General features: G+C 39.1%; 1 protein-coding gene and 1 pseudogene across 7 annotated transcripts in view; both read left to right on the top strand.

Moving 5' to 3' along the window:
- The window catches only part of MFS17 (Major Facilitator Superfamily Transporter 17), a 105,932-nt gene that overhangs the window by 4,853 nt on the left and 82,995 nt on the right, over positions 1-18,084 (top strand). The gene's annotated exons all lie outside the window — the stretch shown is intronic.
- On the top strand, positions 220-17,327 carry LOC110182623 (KRR1 small subunit processome component homolog pseudogene; annotated as a pseudogene). The gene is made up of 2 exons (XR_002319579.2): positions 220-368; positions 435-17,327. The product of XR_002319579.2 is annotated as a KRR1 small subunit processome component homolog pseudogene (transcript).

The raw sequence follows: 18,084 nt of genomic DNA on the forward strand, positions 1-18,084 counted from the left end.
CATTCATTATATATTATTAATGTTTATTATTTATGACATAAAATACTTAGCTTATATTGCTTCTTCTGCCATAAAAGTAAAACTTTACAAGTTTATTTATCTATCTTATGCACATAACATTCAATTTTTATATCATAATGAGTATTAAATACCTTCATTTGTGCACTTATTACGTTGTTCCACAATAAATTTCCTAATATTTAGTTATTTTTGAAAATATTTTCAAAAACCTTTATGTGGATTTTACAGACAACAAAAATATATCAGATGGTGCTTTAAATTTTCCAAAGTCATGTATAAAAAGCTCGGATGGATGCCTTTGCAATATACATATCTACAAAAATATCTATTTGAGGTTAATTCAATGGGTAAATTATTGCTCAAAAAATTATCCATATATTCTTGCTACTGTATTTCTTTCTTTTCAATGCCAGGCTGATATATAATTGAATCAAACTCAACTGGCAACATCATCATCTAATTCGCAATTTGTCTTTTGCGAAAATTTAAAAATATGGACAGATATTAGTTTGGCAATTATTATATTAAATTACTAACTGGAGGGTTTCTGCAGTTACCACCTTTTGCACAAACGCACGCAAATATATTTTCAAGCGGATCCTGGTTAACTCGACTAGTTAAGAAGAAAAAATGATCCGATCACCAATATTCGCTTTCAAAAATGTCGCGTGCGACCGGGACTAAAATTGAATTTAAATAAGAAAGGAAGCTAACTTCGGCACGCCGAAGTTTATATACCCTTGCAGGTAGAAATTCTATGACTAGGAATCCATACCATATAAATTTTATAATTGTGTGAAGTAATACCTGCTTTCATTTCATTCACCTATATATATTATATTTGCAGCTTTACATTCACAGATTTCCATTTTTCTTCTACATCCATCGATTGTTTGAATGGCACCTATATGATATAGTCGTCCGATTTTCATGACTTTCAAGACTAATGTAAATTGGCTATACCTCAAATTTGATGAAAATCTGTTGAAAACTGAAAAAGATATAATTTTTAATTGTATTAATTTCTCGATCGTTCCTATGGGAGCTATATGATATAGTAGTCCGATTTTCATAAAATTTTACACAAAATTGAAGAGTATATTAAAATCGCTGTATTTTAAATTTGATCCAATTCTATTGAAAACTGAAAATGTTAAAATTTTTTTTTTAAACATTTTCCGATCATTCCTATGGCAGCTATATGATATAGTCGTCCGATCCGGCCCGTTCCGACATATATACGAGTGAGAGTATATAGAAGGCTAACTACAAAGTTTCATTTAGATAGCTTCAAAACTAAGAGACTAGTTTGCGTAGAAACGGCCAGACGGACAGACGGACATGGCTAGATCGACTCGGCTGTTGATCCTGATCAAGAATATATATACTTTATATGGTCGGAGGTGCCTCTTTCACTGCGTTGCAAACTTCTGACTGAAATTATAATACCCTGCAAGGGTATAAAAATAACTACTTAATATTTTAAAATCAAACAAAATACATTATTAATATAATTCTTTGTATAATTCATTAAAATGTATTGTAATGCAATTTTTCATCACGTTTCGCTGAAATCATATATTTAACTGGTTTCTTGCAAATGTAACTTCTGTTTTTTGTCGCGTGCGAATGCAGTACATTTTAGTGAATATCATAAAAACGAACAAGGATTCAAAATCGATCTTAGCACCAATTGTAGTGCTAACCAAAAGCTATACGTTTCAAATTTTGTATAATTAAAATAAAGTCTTGGCACATAATTTTCTTAAGTTTGAATGCGTTCGAATTATTTTATTTTCATATCAAATACTAAAATTGGGTTATTTACATAATATGTACATACAGAATATATAAATAAGTATGTATATTATATATTTGAATTATTAAATATATATATTAATTATTAATATTATTATAACAAAATAAAATCACTTAAATTCATTATTATATATGTATTTACAATTAATTAATTAAATTGACTAAGAAATAATATATTATAACACATAAATTAAAATAAAATAAAAGAAATGTAAAAATAGGTAATAAATTCAATCGCGAATAAAGATTTTAAAAATCATTATAATTTGCACATAACACTGTAAAAGGTTCATGAAGTTCATAGGAGGTTCTACAGTCGCGTAACACTAATGGGATATCTAATAGTTCTACATGGTACGTGGAATTAAGCTGACTCAAAAAGTCAGCACTTTCCACATCACCATGGATAAGGTTAAAAATAATGGTTATACCTAGCATCATTCTACGATTGGCTAAGGACGGCAAGTTTATTAATTGGAGTCTACTAGAGTAGGAAGGTAATCTTTGGTTTGCATCCCAATTTAAACCGCGAGAGCGAAAAGTAAACAGTTCTTTTGAACCGACTCAATGTGTTTACTATGGACGTCCTACTAAGGGCTCCAAACGCAGCATCCATATTCTAAGTATATAAGGATTTAGTAACATAGAGTTCATTGAATTCCTTCGACCACCGTTTAATAAATCCAAGCACACCCCTGACTCTATTCACCATTGACGAAATATGATCAGTAAAGTCAAGTTTTGGGGCCAAGCGGATGCTGAAATCATCAACAGAATTAATTCTTTCCAAAGAGCAGCAGTTCAGCGTGTAAGTAGCAAGCTTAGTAACGACTCGAGAGAATGTCATTAGCTTGCATTGCGAGACGTTTAAGTTTAATAAGTTTACACGGCATCAAGTTTAAAAATTAATAATTAATTAATAATTAAAGAATAATAATCAATTCCTTCCAAATAATAGGAAAGTGGAAGGTTTCTAAGGATAAGGTAAACAATTTTAGATGGGGATAGCACACGGCGTCGGCACAATACCTGAGCACACAGACCGGAATTCCGTCGGGACCTGGTGAATAATCTGGCTTGACCCGATGAATATCTAAAAGAAAAGAGCTTTCGTTTAGGCTAGGACAGAAAATTCAGTTTGATTTGGGTATGTCGTAGGAATAAGTCTGGTATAAATTCGAAGAGTTTGAATAAGTGGTTTGGAAAAACTGCGAAAATATATCGGCTATTGCCTGCTCAATATTAGCGGTACTATTTTCAAATGAAAGCGAGGAAGGATTTGTTATAGGCTTACGCTTAGCGTTAACAAAATTATAAAACTGTTTTGGGTCCTGTAAGAACTGGGCCCTACAATGAGTTTAATAATTTTTATACACTGCGAGTTCAGCACGGTAAAGTTTGACTGAGCTGATAAATAAGATGAAAGGGCAGATTGAGAGCCGGTGAATTTAAATTTAGCATACTGCCTAGATTTTTTTTTAAGTCGGCTCAATTCTTTAGTAAACCACGGCGGTTTATTCGAGCTTGGCGGATAATATAACAGTACACATTCAGTAAAAAATGAAATCATGGCAGCTGCCATGTTAGTGCACATGTATCGATCGGAGCAATTGAACTCATTTATAAAATTATTCAGCGGTCCAAAGTCCGTCTTGCGAAAGCATAGGACTTTATTGGCTGGACGGTCAAAAAAATATTCTGTACGTCACACCCTATATCAAGAGTCACATCGAGAGTTGGATGATAAGGATCTTAGGGCTCCGTCAGAGGCGCCATCCTTACTAAACTGACTCTCGCAGGATCAGAGACGAAGCAAAGATCAAGTAAGCGCTATAAGGAATTTCGCACATGGTTGACTTGAGACAGCGAAATGTCGAACAAGTCAGCGATAAAGTCATGGTGTGAAGAAGTAAGGAGAGTATTGATGGAATTATTTTAGCAACAAATATCACCATAGATATTAAAATTACCTAGGACTACCAACTGGTCTATCCAGAAGTCTACTGGAAACCATCTAAATAGCGGAAAGAGTGGTTCCAATAAATAGGAAGTTCCGACAATGGAGGTATGTAGGAACAACTAATAATAATAGAGCTATTTTTGATAGATAATAATAATTAATAATTCTGACGTGAGTGAGGAGTCCGCCGATATAAGAACTCCACCCCCTCGCCTGATAGGGCAGTTAGGTTAGTTTTTTGGGCCGGGATTGGAAGACGCAGTGGTATGATTAGGCCTAGGAAGAGTTATTCCTACAGGCCGCTTTTTCTTTTTGTTTTCTTCGAACTCCTTAATAACAATGTACTCTGTCCAGAAGTTGGTAGAGCAAATAGTGTTAAAGAGCTCGTTAGGGACATTTATTTTAACAGATGAAATATCCATAGCGTAAGAAAATTTAAACTTTTCCATCTTAATCTTTATTTTATCGGCTCTGGCTTTTTATTTTATCTCCGCCATTAATTAATATTTTTAATTCTTAAAATAGTAATTCTTACTTTAACATATGTACTTTGATATTTCAATCAATAAAAAGTTGTACTTTCCATAGCTTTGGTAAAATTAATTTTTAAAAACCCTCCCATTTTCAGGCGTTCAGGGTGGTCCCCCACCTCAATATACTATTTTCGGGGACGTTGTAAAATGTCCGTAAGAATATGAGCTTTTATGTTAAGGTAAGATAGGTTACAGTGGTGAGGCACAAGACTAGAGCTTCAAATTAGAGCTAAGCTCCTTTTTGCTCCACTCCCTCTGTTTGCAATTTGTGGTCCCGATCACTTTCAGTACCATCCTGAGTCAGTAAGGAAACCTAGTATTGCCGATAGCTTTAGCTTTCCTATGCTTCCCAGTGACTCCATCTGATAGGTACCAAAGTGGCGAAGTTAGGTGTTGTTTAGCGCTGGGCAGTAGTAGGGCAGATGTTCCGGTGTTTCTTGCTCTGTAGTTAGTTTGCAACTTCTACAGATTGGGTTATGTGCCCACAATGGGATCTGTGTCCCGGTACCCAGGTTACTTTTACCTCATTTTTTTCTTGCATTTTGCCATTTGCCGTGAGTTTGTTTTCACGACAGCTTGGGATTTAATAGCTGGCTATTCCAGTAGATCCGCACTTGCTATGCTCTTTAAGCTCCCGCCGTAAGGAGAGTTGGGCTGCTTCCCTTATGGCTAGCAAACTCAACTTGAAAGACCGCCGCTGAGTCCGAGATGTTGAACCGGACGACCTCCTGAGGGGGGCAATCATCGGCCAGTATGGCCCTATGGCTGAGTCTTAGTCAATTCCCCAATTTTCAGCCTACATCCCAGCCCCTACGCCACAGCTCATCTTGGAGCCATCGGTGTAGAGGGACACCTCGTTCTCTACTGCCACTTTATCCCTTCTCCAATCTTCCCTTGTTGGGTATGAGGTTGAGAATGCGTTCCGGAAGTTGAACTGCGCGGTCATGTAGTCCGTTTTTTTCGTTTGCCTTTATTCTGAAGCTTTCAAGTATATTGCCGTGCCCGGCGCTGTATTCCTTCCACCAATTGCTTGCTTTCAATCTTACTGCGCTCGGGGCTGCAATGTCCTTTACCACCTGTTCTATCGGCATTATATTCAGCATTCCTCCCATGGCCCCCGCACTCTATGCTCGTTGTACTCGTGTCAGCTTCGATCTGTTTTATGCCCTACTTAGTGCCGGCCACCATACAAGGGCCCCATATGTTAGTATTTGTCGTACCACTGCTGTGTAGAGCCATATAATGATCTTTGGGTGTAGTCCCCATTTGTCTCCAAACATATTCCTGCAGGAGAAGAAAGCATTTCTTGCCTTTTCCGCAATGTTTTTCTTTAATGAGAGCTTTTTGTGTAGTATCACTCCTAGATTGTTAGGCTGCTCCGCCTGCGCATCCGAAAGTCGATGTCCCTGTTGTCTCTTCCGGATGTGAACGTCCAGGAGTCTCAGGGCGAAGGAGGTGAGACTTATCGGTCTGTAATCCTTTGCTAGGATGTGCCCCCTTCTGCCTGATTTCGGTATGAAGATGACTTTCGCTTCCCTTCCCAGGAGCGGGATGTGCCTCAGTCTTATACAAACTTCGTCAGTGGCTTTTAGTCATCATTAGATGCTTTTTTTGTCTGATTGTAACATTGCCGCTATTATGCTGTCTGGGCTCGGGCTTTTGTACTTTTCGAAAGAATCTATTGCCCACTTACATATATACTGATTTTTTGTATGCTTTTTGGGCTTTGTTGTTGTCATCGACCTCCTCCAGAATCTCGTTTGGCTCGGCCAGGAAGACCCTAGCTTGGCCTTGTTAATGCCGTACAGGACTTTATGGTCGTTGGCTTCCAGCTGCGGCACGCAACGTACCTGTTCTGCTCCGGGGATGGTCTAGTCTTCTGTATGGACGTCTGGGCTTTGGGCCTTCAGACAGGCGATCACCCTGGCCTATGGTCGGTTTGTCCCTTCGGCCACCAGATGCGAGCTCTGGGTCTTCTTGGGATCTCCGTGGCGTGGAATTGCCTAATTTAAAGGCCACACATTTCGCCTGGAAGCTCCTAGAGAACCGGTCGTCACATCTGGTGACCCGGGGCTCCCTGACCACGTCTGAGGAGTCGAAGGAGGGGATGGGACCGGTCGGCATGCTAACCAACCTGTCGGTTACCTTGTCGGCCAACTTGGCCTCTATCTTCTCCCACTTCTCCGACAGCAGGCACCTCGCTAAACTTTTTTGCCTTGCTGACAAAGTTAGTCGCTCTCGGCTTGCCCAGTGAGTCTTTAGACCTCTTAGGTGCGATCTCCGCAAGGAATTTGGCCTTGTCCTCGGCATCCCGATGGTCAGTTTTGCCCTCAGCCTCATTATTGGCTATCTTGCCGAGAACGAAGCGGGCTCTGTTGACCCTCGCTCGTCTCTGATGGTGAGACATTTTCGCTATCTCTGAGGTGGTGCTCAGCTGAGCCCTACCTGTATGTTTTGATTGGGGAGTGCTACTCGCCCTCCCCTCGGATTGCGACTCTTCTCCGTCGGTCTCCGATACAATGTGAGATGCAGCGACCAGTCTCGGCCTCTGCATCTCCTTCTCGTCCTTCGTTGACATTGTTTGGGGTTTATCCTCTCCCGGGAGTTCCGAAGCTCGGTTTTTAGAATTCATTTTAATACATAAACGCACGCTTTGCTCAACCTGGCAAGCGCAGCGGGCCAGAGGGGGTTTGGGGCTTTGAAGATAGGTCGACCGCAGCTTCGCCCCAAAACTGCGGCAAGGCCACTTACGACCCAGGGTTGCCTGGCCCTGGGAAGGCTCCGTACAGACACAGCTGGCTTTACCCCTCAGCTGCGAACCTGGAAGTCAGTGTGCACGGGTCGCGTCACACACCTGACTTGAAGGGAGACTGTTTTAAGACTTGCCCAGGTCCGCCCGACTACAATTGGTCAGCATCCCCGGTCGAACCTCGATTGGGGACCTGCTTCCAGCCGCCCTCGCTTGGAAAGTATAGCCGCACTACGGATGGTACCACCAGATACGACAGATGACTCGGTCATCCGTTGATCCCCCTGTGTACCCTATTGGCTGACTGTCATGTAAGTAATAGCGGCTATTGACACACAATATATGGTATTTATACATTACATCACATTGGAACATTAGAGTATTAAGCGTGCGACTATTGAAAAATAATCGAAAAACGCGATTTCCATTTTTGGTGCTTGCGCTGGCAAACAGAAGCACACATATATTCACTTACGCACTTTCTTGTTCCGCAACGATTTCACAACAGTCAAGGCGGTATTGTTGATAAATCATCGATGAATGTCCATACATATAAACTCACCTGTGAAAATATAAATAAATAAATACGTCGAAAACCGGTGAACCATGAGCGACAGCGAGACGGAGGAGACCAAGATCAGCACGGAGCCGGTGGACAATGCCTGGGCCATGAAGATACCCACCTTCAAGGCAGAGGACAATCCGCACGGCATGGTGGAGGAGAGCTCGTTCGCCACGCTATTCCCCAAGTACCGAGAACGTTACCTAAAGGAAGTGTGGCCCTTGGTGGAGCAGTGCGTGGCAGAGCACCACTTGAAGGCCGAACTGGACCTGATGGAGGGCAGCATGGTGGTGAAGACCAGCCGTAAGACGTGGGATCCCTACATCATCATCAAGGCGCGCGACATGATCAAGATGATGGCCCGCAGTGTGCCCTTCGAGCAGGCAAACCGTGTGCTCCAGGACGACATCGACTGCGACATCATCAAGATCGGCAATCTGGTTCATAAGAAGGAGAAGTTCGTCAAGCGGCGCCAGCGCCTGATCGGTGGCAACGGAGCCACGCTCAAGTCCATTGAGCTCCTCACCGACTGCTACGTGCTGGTTCAGGGCAACACTGTCTCGGCTCTGGGTCCGTACAAGGGCTTGCAGCAGGTCAGAGACATTGTGCTGGAGACCATGAACAACGTTCATTTACAACATCAAGGCGCTAATGATCAAGCGCGAGCTGATGAAGGACCCGCGGTTGGCCAACGAGGACTGGTCACGGTTTCTGCCCAAGTTCAAGAACAAGAACATTAGCAAGCGCAAGCAGCCAAAGGTGCGCAAGACCAAGAAGGAGTACACACCGTTCCCGCCTACACAGCCGGAGAGCAAGGTGGACAAGCAGCTGGCCTCGGGCGAGTACTTCCTCAACCAGGAGCAAAAACAAGCCAAGCGGCAGCAGGAGCGCAGCGCCAAGCAGGCGGAGGCGGCCAAGCGCCAGGACGAGCGTCGGAACAAGGACTTTGTGCCACCTACAGAGGAGAAAGCTTCTTCGTCTCAGAAGGACAGCTCCTCATCCAGCAAGGTGGACGTCAAGGCTCTCAAGGCGAAACTGCTCAAGGCAAACAGAAAAGCAAAGAGCTGATCATCCGGAGACGGCGTTCTTTTTGTTTAGTTGTAATTATTAGCTCTTAGATTTACTTCAATTAGAAAAGGATTGTGAACAAAAAAGCCTAAACATGCTTTATATGTGATTTCCAAATCTAAAAAAAAAAAAAAAAAAAAAAAAAACAACAAATTCATCAACAAATCATCAGCAATCCATCAACAATTCTTTAAGAATTACTCAACGATTAGTTAACATATTCGGTTAGGCTAGGCTAAAATGGAAGGCCCTCTTTCCGGGCCGCGCATATGCCAGTATGGTCCTTAGTTGTCCGGATATTGTGCGGTTTCGGAATCCTTGAAGATCAAGGTGTTTTTTTTTTTTCACCTGGTGTCCTCTTGAAGGCATTTTCTAGTGATGCCAGTACTGGGGCACCTAGGTACCTAGGTTTCCCTATTTAGTTCGAATTTTTAATTTTAACTTTTAGTTCTTCCTCACATAAAACACTTAATTCCAATGTTTTCCATATAATTCCACCGTTTTACATATTATATTTACTGTTTTATATTCACAGTTTTGCATTTTTCCTCTATATCTAACGATCGTTTGTAAGGCACATATATGACATGGTCGTCCGATTTTTATAAAATTTTACACAAAATTGTATAATAATCTTAAATTTTATGACAATCTGTCGAAAACTAAAAAACCTATAATTTTTAATTGTATTAATTTCACGATCGTTCTTTGGCAGATATGATGTAGTAGTCAGATTTTTATAAAATTTTACACTAAATTGTAAAATAATATAGCCATTTTATATCTCAAATTTGACGAAAATCTGTAAAAAAAACTGAAAAAGTTCTAAATTTTAATTGCATCAATTTCTCGATCGTTTCTATCATATGATATAATAGTTTGATATTCATAAAATTGTACACAAAATTGTAGAATAATATAAAAATCACAAATTTGAAAAAATTATGTTCAAAATTTAAAATGTTATACATTTTTTTGTAAACACTTTCGGATCGTTCCCTTGGCAGCTATATGATATTGTATAATTTTATTTATTGTAAAATTTGGTTAGCACGGGTGTGCTCATAAGTAGTCATTTTCAGAATGTATTTTATTCAAAATAATTTGGTGAACTTAGCCTAAGTACATAATAAAGGCGTGCGACTGCGCTGCCGTTGGCAGCGACAGAAGCGCAGCCGAATATATATATATTATATATTATGTTAAAGGGAGAGAGAGTCTTATGGGCATATATATATATTGCACATGGTCAGCGTGTGAATGCTGGCTTAGAGTGCAGCATAACTGGCTGATAGCGGTCAGCGTGGGAATGCTGACTTAGCGTCTGGCATAAGTGGGTGATCTTATTTCACGTCTACTAGAGTTTGTTTATTTATTTAATGCAACTTAATGTTGCCGATATATGCACATACTACAATATACATAGTTTTTATATCCTCCTAGTAGTAATAATAGACTTGGCCACAGATCTCCTACGAAAAAGTAAGCAGACGGAAAGAACAACCGCTCCCTTACGGAAACGCAGGAAAAGTATATCCAACCAGGACTGGTACCCTTTTACCGAGGACAGTCGCATGTAGGTTAAGTAGGAAAGAGTAAACCTAGTACCCAAAATCGTACTGAGTTTGCAACGCAGTGAAGGAGGCACCTCTGACCATATAAAGTATATATATTCTTGATCAGCATCAACTAGCCGTGTCCGTCTGTCCTTTTCTACGCAAACAAATCTTTCAGTTTTAAAGCTTTCTGAACGAAACTTTGTTGGTTGTCTTTTATATACTTTCACTCGGACGACTATATCATATAGCTGCCATAGGAATGATCGTGAAATTAATAAAATTAAAAAATTATAACTTTTTCAGTTTTCAACAGATTTTCATCAAATTTAAATTATAGCCATATTATATTATTCTACAATTTTGTGTAAAATTTTACGAAAATCGGACTACTGTACCATATAGGTGCCAAATATAATATGTATAGGTACCTGAAATGAAAGCAGCAACATAAAAATATATAATTTATATTGTATTGATTCCTAGTCATCGAATTTGTTTTTGCAAGGGTATAAAACTTCGACATGCCTAAGTTAGCTTCCTTTCTTGGTTTAATTGTATTTTATATTGGCGTGACACTTATCAGTTTCATTGATTTAAAAAAAGATTCCGTTTTCTGGAAACGGCTTGCCAAATCCTTGAATCCAGCCGCCAAGGATTGAAACTCCAAATGGGTTTGTCTCATAAAAATCCGCATTTCGGATTTAATATGAAGGCAGCTCGGGCACGTCCAATCCAAGCCAGCGTGATCCCGTATGCGGTCGGCGATGCGCGGGCCAACATGCCCAAGATCGGCGCAGCCAGGGTGTGCGGCATTAGAGCACAGCCAACAATAAACAGTTGATCTAGATCAGTAATTTGTTTTGCTTTTTTTTTCTGTTTGATTTCTTCCTTCATTTTCTCAATGTCTTTTTTTTCTTGGAATTGTGCTTCTAAAAAATATGTCTGTAGGTCTGTCTTTCATTACTCATGTATGGATTTGTTATATTATTGAACTGACTTAAAAAGTAAGTCTGCAAATGTCGTGCTGTCGTTAGTGTTGAATGGAATCTCTCCATTTGTTCATTACTCGTCGATGAATACGGGGCCGTTGTGTCTGATATCTTAAGTTGTTCTGCTAGAAAATCATCTTTCCAAGTGAATGGACGTGTTTTTTTCTTGCGCTCTCGTTTTATGTTAAAGTTTGAAAATAACCACCGGGGTTAACTTAAATTTTCTATTTTGTGTTAATAACTTCCCGTTCACTTCGCGTGTGCATGCAGCTATTCAGATTTGTGTTTATAATTGGTTTTATTTCCCAATTTAGTTGTGCTGTTAGTGCTAGCGTTTTGCATATTTTGCATTCCTTTTTGTGCCTTCTTTGTTTAGCTTTTGTTTGCGCCGTCGAAACAGCCAAACGTTTTTGCTATCTATTTATCTCCCACGCTCTCCCACTCTCTCGCTTTCGCTGTGACTCTTCACTTCTTCATAGCTCTGTTGTTTCTTTTCCCTCATTTTTTTCCAAGTACAAGTACAGTGGTAAGTCCTTATAATGTCCGTAAATATTGTCTGTTTCGCAAAACCTGCGAAAAGGCTATTTCTGCAGAAGACCTTACAACCGGCTGCTGGCTGTACGACAACGTCATGCACGCCAAGTGTATTTTTGTTGCAGCTCGGACGGTGGACGATGTAAAAAAAAACATCGGCCTGCGTTACTGCTGCGAGGCCTGTCGCGATGTAGAAAACGAAATGATGTCTTTCATGCGGCAAACCAAAAATGGTTTTAAGGGCATTTTAACGAGTTTTCGTAAGACTCTTGATATGTTCTTGGCGCTGGACACCCAATTTAATAGGCTTACGCTATTAAATAATTCTGCAAGGCGCAACAAAACTGCTATTGGTGGGCAGCATGTAGACGGACCCCAACAACCTGCAACGGGCTCTCAGCAGCAGCCTCCCTCGGTATAGCCCTCGACCTAAGCATTAATTCCAAGAGTGCTGAGATCGAGCGCTAGAAATGATTCGGTACCCAAATGTGCAGCGGGAGTGCCCGTACCGCCGGTTATTTCTGTTTTGTCCCTTGGGGGGTCGCAAATATTGACCCCTTAAAGTCCCGTGTATAATGACATATCTGCCCAGGGTGTTAGGCCCGGTTCCACCGACGAGACATATTTTTGTTTCGCGGCTCTCCCCTGATCAAACATCGGAAGATGTTCCCGCCTTTATCAAAATAAATGTCCCTTACGAGCTCTTTAACACTATTTGCTCTCCCAACTTCTAGGCAGAGTACATTGTTGTTAAAGGGTTCGAAGCAAACAAAAAGAAAATGCGACCTGTAGGAATAACTCTTCCCAGGCCTGATCATACCAAAAAACTAACCTATTCCCTAGGTATTTTCTATCAGAATGCAAGAGGCTTACGTAGTAAGCTTCCTAACTTGTATTCTATCAGAATGCAAGAGGCTTACGTAGTAAGCTTCCTAACTTGTATTCTGATAGCCTTTCGTTTGCATCTCAGGTTATTGTGCTCACAGAAACCTGGTTAAAGCCGGAGGCTCTGAGCTCCGAAGTTTTTCCAACTGTGTTCACAGTATATCGGCTAGACCGCCCTATCAGGCGCGGGGTTGGAGTTCTTATAGCGGTGGACTCCTCACTCACGTCAGAATTATTAACCTTCGAGGAATGCAACGATGTTGAATTCCTTTGTGGGAAGGTAGCTCCATTTTTATTACATGTTCCTACATACCTCAATTGTCGGAACTTCCTATTTATTGGAATCACCTTTCCGATTTTCAGATGGTTTCCAGTAGACTTTTGGATAGGAACCGATTGGTAGTCCTAGGAGATTTTAATATCCCTGGTGCTATTTGGTGCTCAAGTAATTCCACCAATACTCTCCATACACCTACACAACATGACTTTATCGCTGGCTTGTTCGACATTTCGCTGTCTCAAGTCAACCATCTGCGAAATTCCTAACAGCGCTTGCTCGATCTTTTCTTCGTCTCTGACCCTGCGAGAGTCAGTTTAGCAAGGATGGCGCCTCTGACGCAGCCCTAAGATCCTTATCATCCAACTTTCGATGTGACTCTTGATATAGGTTGTGACGTACAGAATATTTTTTTGACCGTCCAGCCAATAAAGTCCTATGCTTTCGCAAGGCGGACTTTGGACGGCTGAATAATTTTATAAATGAGTTCAATTGCTCCGATCGATACATGTGCACTGATATGGCAGTTGCAGTGGATATATTTACAATGCCATGATTTCATTTTTTATACCCTTGCAGGGTATTATAATTTCAGTCAGAAGTTTGCAACGCAGTGAAGGAGGCACCTCCGACCATATAAAGTATATATATTCTTGATCAGGATCAACAGCCGAGTCGATCTAGCCATGTCCGTCTATTCGTCTGTCCGTCTGTCCTTCTGTCCGTCTGTCCGTTTCTACGCAAACTAGTCTCTCAGTTTTGAAGCTATCTGAATGAAACTTTGCAGTTAGCCTTCTATATACTCTCACTCTTATATATGTCGGAACGGGCCGGAGCGGACGACTATATCATATAGCTGCCATAGGAATGATCGAGAAATTAATACAATTAAAAATTATAACATTTTCAGTTTTCAACAGATTTTTATCAAATTTGAGGTATAGCCATTTTATATTAGTCTTAAATTTTGTGTAAAATTTTATGAAAATCGGACGACTATATCATATAGGGGCCATACAAACGATCGTTAGATGTGGAGAAAAATGCACATCTGTGACTGTAAAACTGCAAATATAATATGTAAAGGTGAATGAAATGAAAGCAGGTATTACTTCAGTGTTTTTTAACACAAATAAATATAATTTATATTGTTGGGATTCCAAGTCATAGAAGTTCTATCTGCAAGAGTATATAAACTTCGGCGTGCCGAAGTTAGCTTTCTTTCTTGTTACTGAATGTGTTCTGTTATATTATCCGCCAAGCTCGAATAAGCCGCAGTGGTTTACTAAAGAATTGAATCTAGGCAGTATGCTAAATTTAAATTCACCGGTTCTCAATCTGCCGTTTCATCTTATTTATCAGTTCGGTCAAACTTTACCGTTCTGAACGCGCAGTGTTATAAAAACTATTTAACGCGTTGTCGGGCCCAGTTCTCACAGGACCCAAAACTGTTTTATAATTTTGTTAACACTAAACGTAAGCCTAAAAGAAATCCTTCCTCGCTTTTATTTGAATATACTACCGCAAATAATGATCAGGCAATAGCCGATCTATTTTCGCAGTTTTTTTAAACAACTTATGCAAAATCTTCGTATTTACACCAGACTTATTCCTACTACATACCCAAATCAAACTTAATTTTCTGTCCTAGCCTAAACGAAAGCTTTTTTCCTTTAGATCTTCTTTGTTGTCCTTGTCCTTAGAAACCTCCCACTTTCCCATTATTTGGAAGGAATCGTTTATTATTATTTCTCCATGTTTAATTAAGCGAAGAACAAGAACAACAAATTTTTTCGAGCTTTCTTCCTATATTATAAAATGCTTCCATAATAATTTTCAGACAGGTGTAATATATACTGATTTCAGTAAAGCATTTGACTCTGTTAACCATTCTCTTCACGTTAGAAAACTCGATTTAATGTGTTTTCCAAGTGATCTTTTTAATTTGATCTCAAGTTATCTGAACGGCAGAAGGTAAAAGGTCCTCTTTAAGAATAATTTATCTAATGTTCTAAGGGTTACATCTGGCGTCCCGCATGGAAGCCGTTTGGGACCCTTATTGTTTACATTATTTATAAATGACCTGCCCAAAGTCTTGACTAACTCCAGAGTGCTTATGTACGCGGATGACGTCAAGCTTGGCGTGCAATGACGTTGAATGCCAGTCGGATTTACAAACAGATCTCAATAATTTTCAAACTTGGTGCCGTGTAAACTTATTAAACTTAAATGGCTCGAAATGCAAGCTAATGACATTCTCTCGTGTCGTTCCTAAGTTTGCTACTTACACGCTGAACTGCTGCTCTTTGGAAAGAATTAATTCTGTTGATGATTTGGCGTCCGCTTGGACCCAAAACTTAACTTTATTGATCATATTTCGTCTATGGTGAATAGAGCCAGGGGTGTGCTTGGATTTATTAAACGGTGGTCGAAGGAATTCAATGACCCCTATAAATCCTTATATACTTCTTTAGTTCGTCCTATCTTAGAATATGGATGCTGCGTTTGGAGCCCTCAGTACGGCATTGAGTCGGTTCAAAGAACTTTTTACTTTTTGCTTTACGCGGTTTAAATTGGGATGCAAACCAAAGATTACCTACCTACTCTAGTAGACTCCCATTAATAAACTTGCCGTCCTTAGCCAATCGTAGAACGATGCTAGGGATAACCTTTATTCTTAACCTTCTCCATGGTGATGTGGAAAGTGCTGACTTGTTGTGTCAGCTTAATTTCCACGTACCATGTAGAACTATTAGATCCTATATCCCATTCGTGTTGCGCCACTGTACAACCTCCTTTGAACTGCATGAACCTTTTACAGTCTTATGTGCAAATTATAATGATTTGTACACACTAATCTCTTACCATAGATACTATTCCCAAATTAAAATCTTTAATACTAACACACTTAGTAAACATGGAAGCTAACAACCTGGCAGCACGCCGGTAGTCAATTTCCTTGTTTTCTGTCCTATATTTTCCATCGCGCCTACTAACACCTAACCCAAACAGACACGTGCCTGGTGTCATACGTGCCACTTGAATGTACTGCCCGTAACGCATACCCATGACCTCTTCAGATGTAAACATTCAGTTTACGAGTTTTGGGTCGAATCTGTTTTTCAAAAAGTTAATGAGTTTTTAATAATAATTCTCTTCAGCTTTCGATAGGGTACGCGAAATGAATGTTATTGGTGTATGATTTTTTTCTAGTACGGTATTTATTGCATTGCTGGAGGCATCTGTAGTCAACTGGAATTCTTGTCCGAAATCTGGGTAAGCAAGGGAGACAAGAATATTTTTAAGTTTTTCGAATGCCACTATAGCTGCACTTTGTGCTAGCTGACCAAGGCATACCGACAAGTTCAAATTTAGGCCACTTGGTTGAATGACTTGGGCTCTATATTTATGTTAATATTGGTTTTATATGTATGCACCAATGTATAAAGTACAGCGAGCATACAACAAATCAATAAAAAAAAATATAGTTCCATTGTTCTCCTCATTCTTTTAAATTTTTTTATTATTTTATTATATTGTACGTTAAAATCACTACACAGCAAGACCAATAAATATTGTACTGTTTTTTCTACTTTTTAAACGGGCAAACCTTCATTGAGAGACCTTGGTGTGCACTTTCTTTTAGCAGTCCTCAAATAGCAGGGCAAAATCAATTTGAACGTGCTATTATATTTGAATTTTTTCGGGGTACAATAATAATAGTAATTGTTTATAAATGAATCCGCTAGTGTTACTGTTTTATTTATTTATTGGTTAATTTTGCATACACGAATTGATTAAGACGACGTGCTATTATATTTTAATTTTTCGGGTTACAATAAAATTAGTAATTGTCTATAATTGAATCCGCTAGTGTTACTGTTTTATTTATTTATTGGTTAATTTTCCATACACGAATTAATTAAGACGACCGCCATGCGTTTGAAAGCTTGCACATCATACGACAAGTTTAGTCGAAGATGTAAACAAGTTACAGTTAGGAGTTAGAAGTTTATGGAAAATGACTAGATAAGCTCTATAACAGTTGCAGCGGCGGGAAGCTCGAATTGATTCCGCTGATAAGCGGCGGACAAATCAAGTATACAAAAACAAATATACAGAGTGTCTCGTTTCCAAACAGTAATAATTAAAGAATATTTAAAATAAAATGTGAAGAACAGAAATATATTAAACTAAGAACGATTTGATAGTAATATTTATATAGTTATATAGTTATATAGTTATATAGTTATATTTATAAGTCTATGTGTGCTAAACTAAAAAAATATTTAAAATTCAATGTTACTAGTGATAAGTGTAAACTTCATATCATAGGATAAGAACTTAATAAAATTAAATTAATTTAAAAAAATATTTCCGTTAAGTTTGAATTGTTTGTGTGGTGGTAGGTAAATATAATTATTACAGTAAAAGGAGAGGGACCTGTTCCTAAGAAAATAATATTAGTTTGGCGCCTAGAAACATGCAATGGGGATTTAAGTAGAAATGTCTAGGAAAGTTATGCAATTACGAGAAAATAAATCAGTAAAGACCGCATAGGATAATGTGCTTTAATTTATGTAAATAATATATAATTAAATACTTGGTTATTCGTAAGTTAAAAAAAATTATTTTTATTTTTATTTAACCGAATAAGTTACAGGATATTTTTATGAGAAGAACACCGACCGAATAATTTCGTGCCTCAAACTGAACTCTGCTTATTGAACTAGGATGGGTGACGATCAAGCCTCGGTTTCGAGCTTTCGTGGATCTTGATTGATTTCGAAAGATTCTAAGAGAGAGCTTAATTGATTCTTTAATTTCTCTTGGATTCAAGTGCATTCGCTCTTGGATACAAGTGCTCTTTTGAAATTTGATTATTTTGTTTTCGAGCTAACGAGTCCGAACTTTGAACGTGTGAACGTGACAAATAGGAAAGGATGTTTAGACAATAAAATTGTTTAGTCTACTACTGGGGATTTGTGTTTATTCTACTGTCGAACTCGTGTGGAGTTGTGGTATCCAATGACTGTATGGTTATCATTCGATGATGATTCATGGGTGTACATATATGTGGAATAAGTAGGCATGTGCTAAAGTCTATGGGACTGTGGATATGTCACTCC

This window comes from Drosophila serrata, unplaced genomic scaffold (genome assembly GCF_035046125.1).
Source record: "Drosophila serrata isolate PLE 108 unplaced genomic scaffold, ASM3504612v1 contig_229, whole genome shotgun sequence".
Taxonomy (NCBI): Eukaryota; Metazoa; Arthropoda; class Insecta; order Diptera; family Drosophilidae; genus Drosophila; species Drosophila serrata.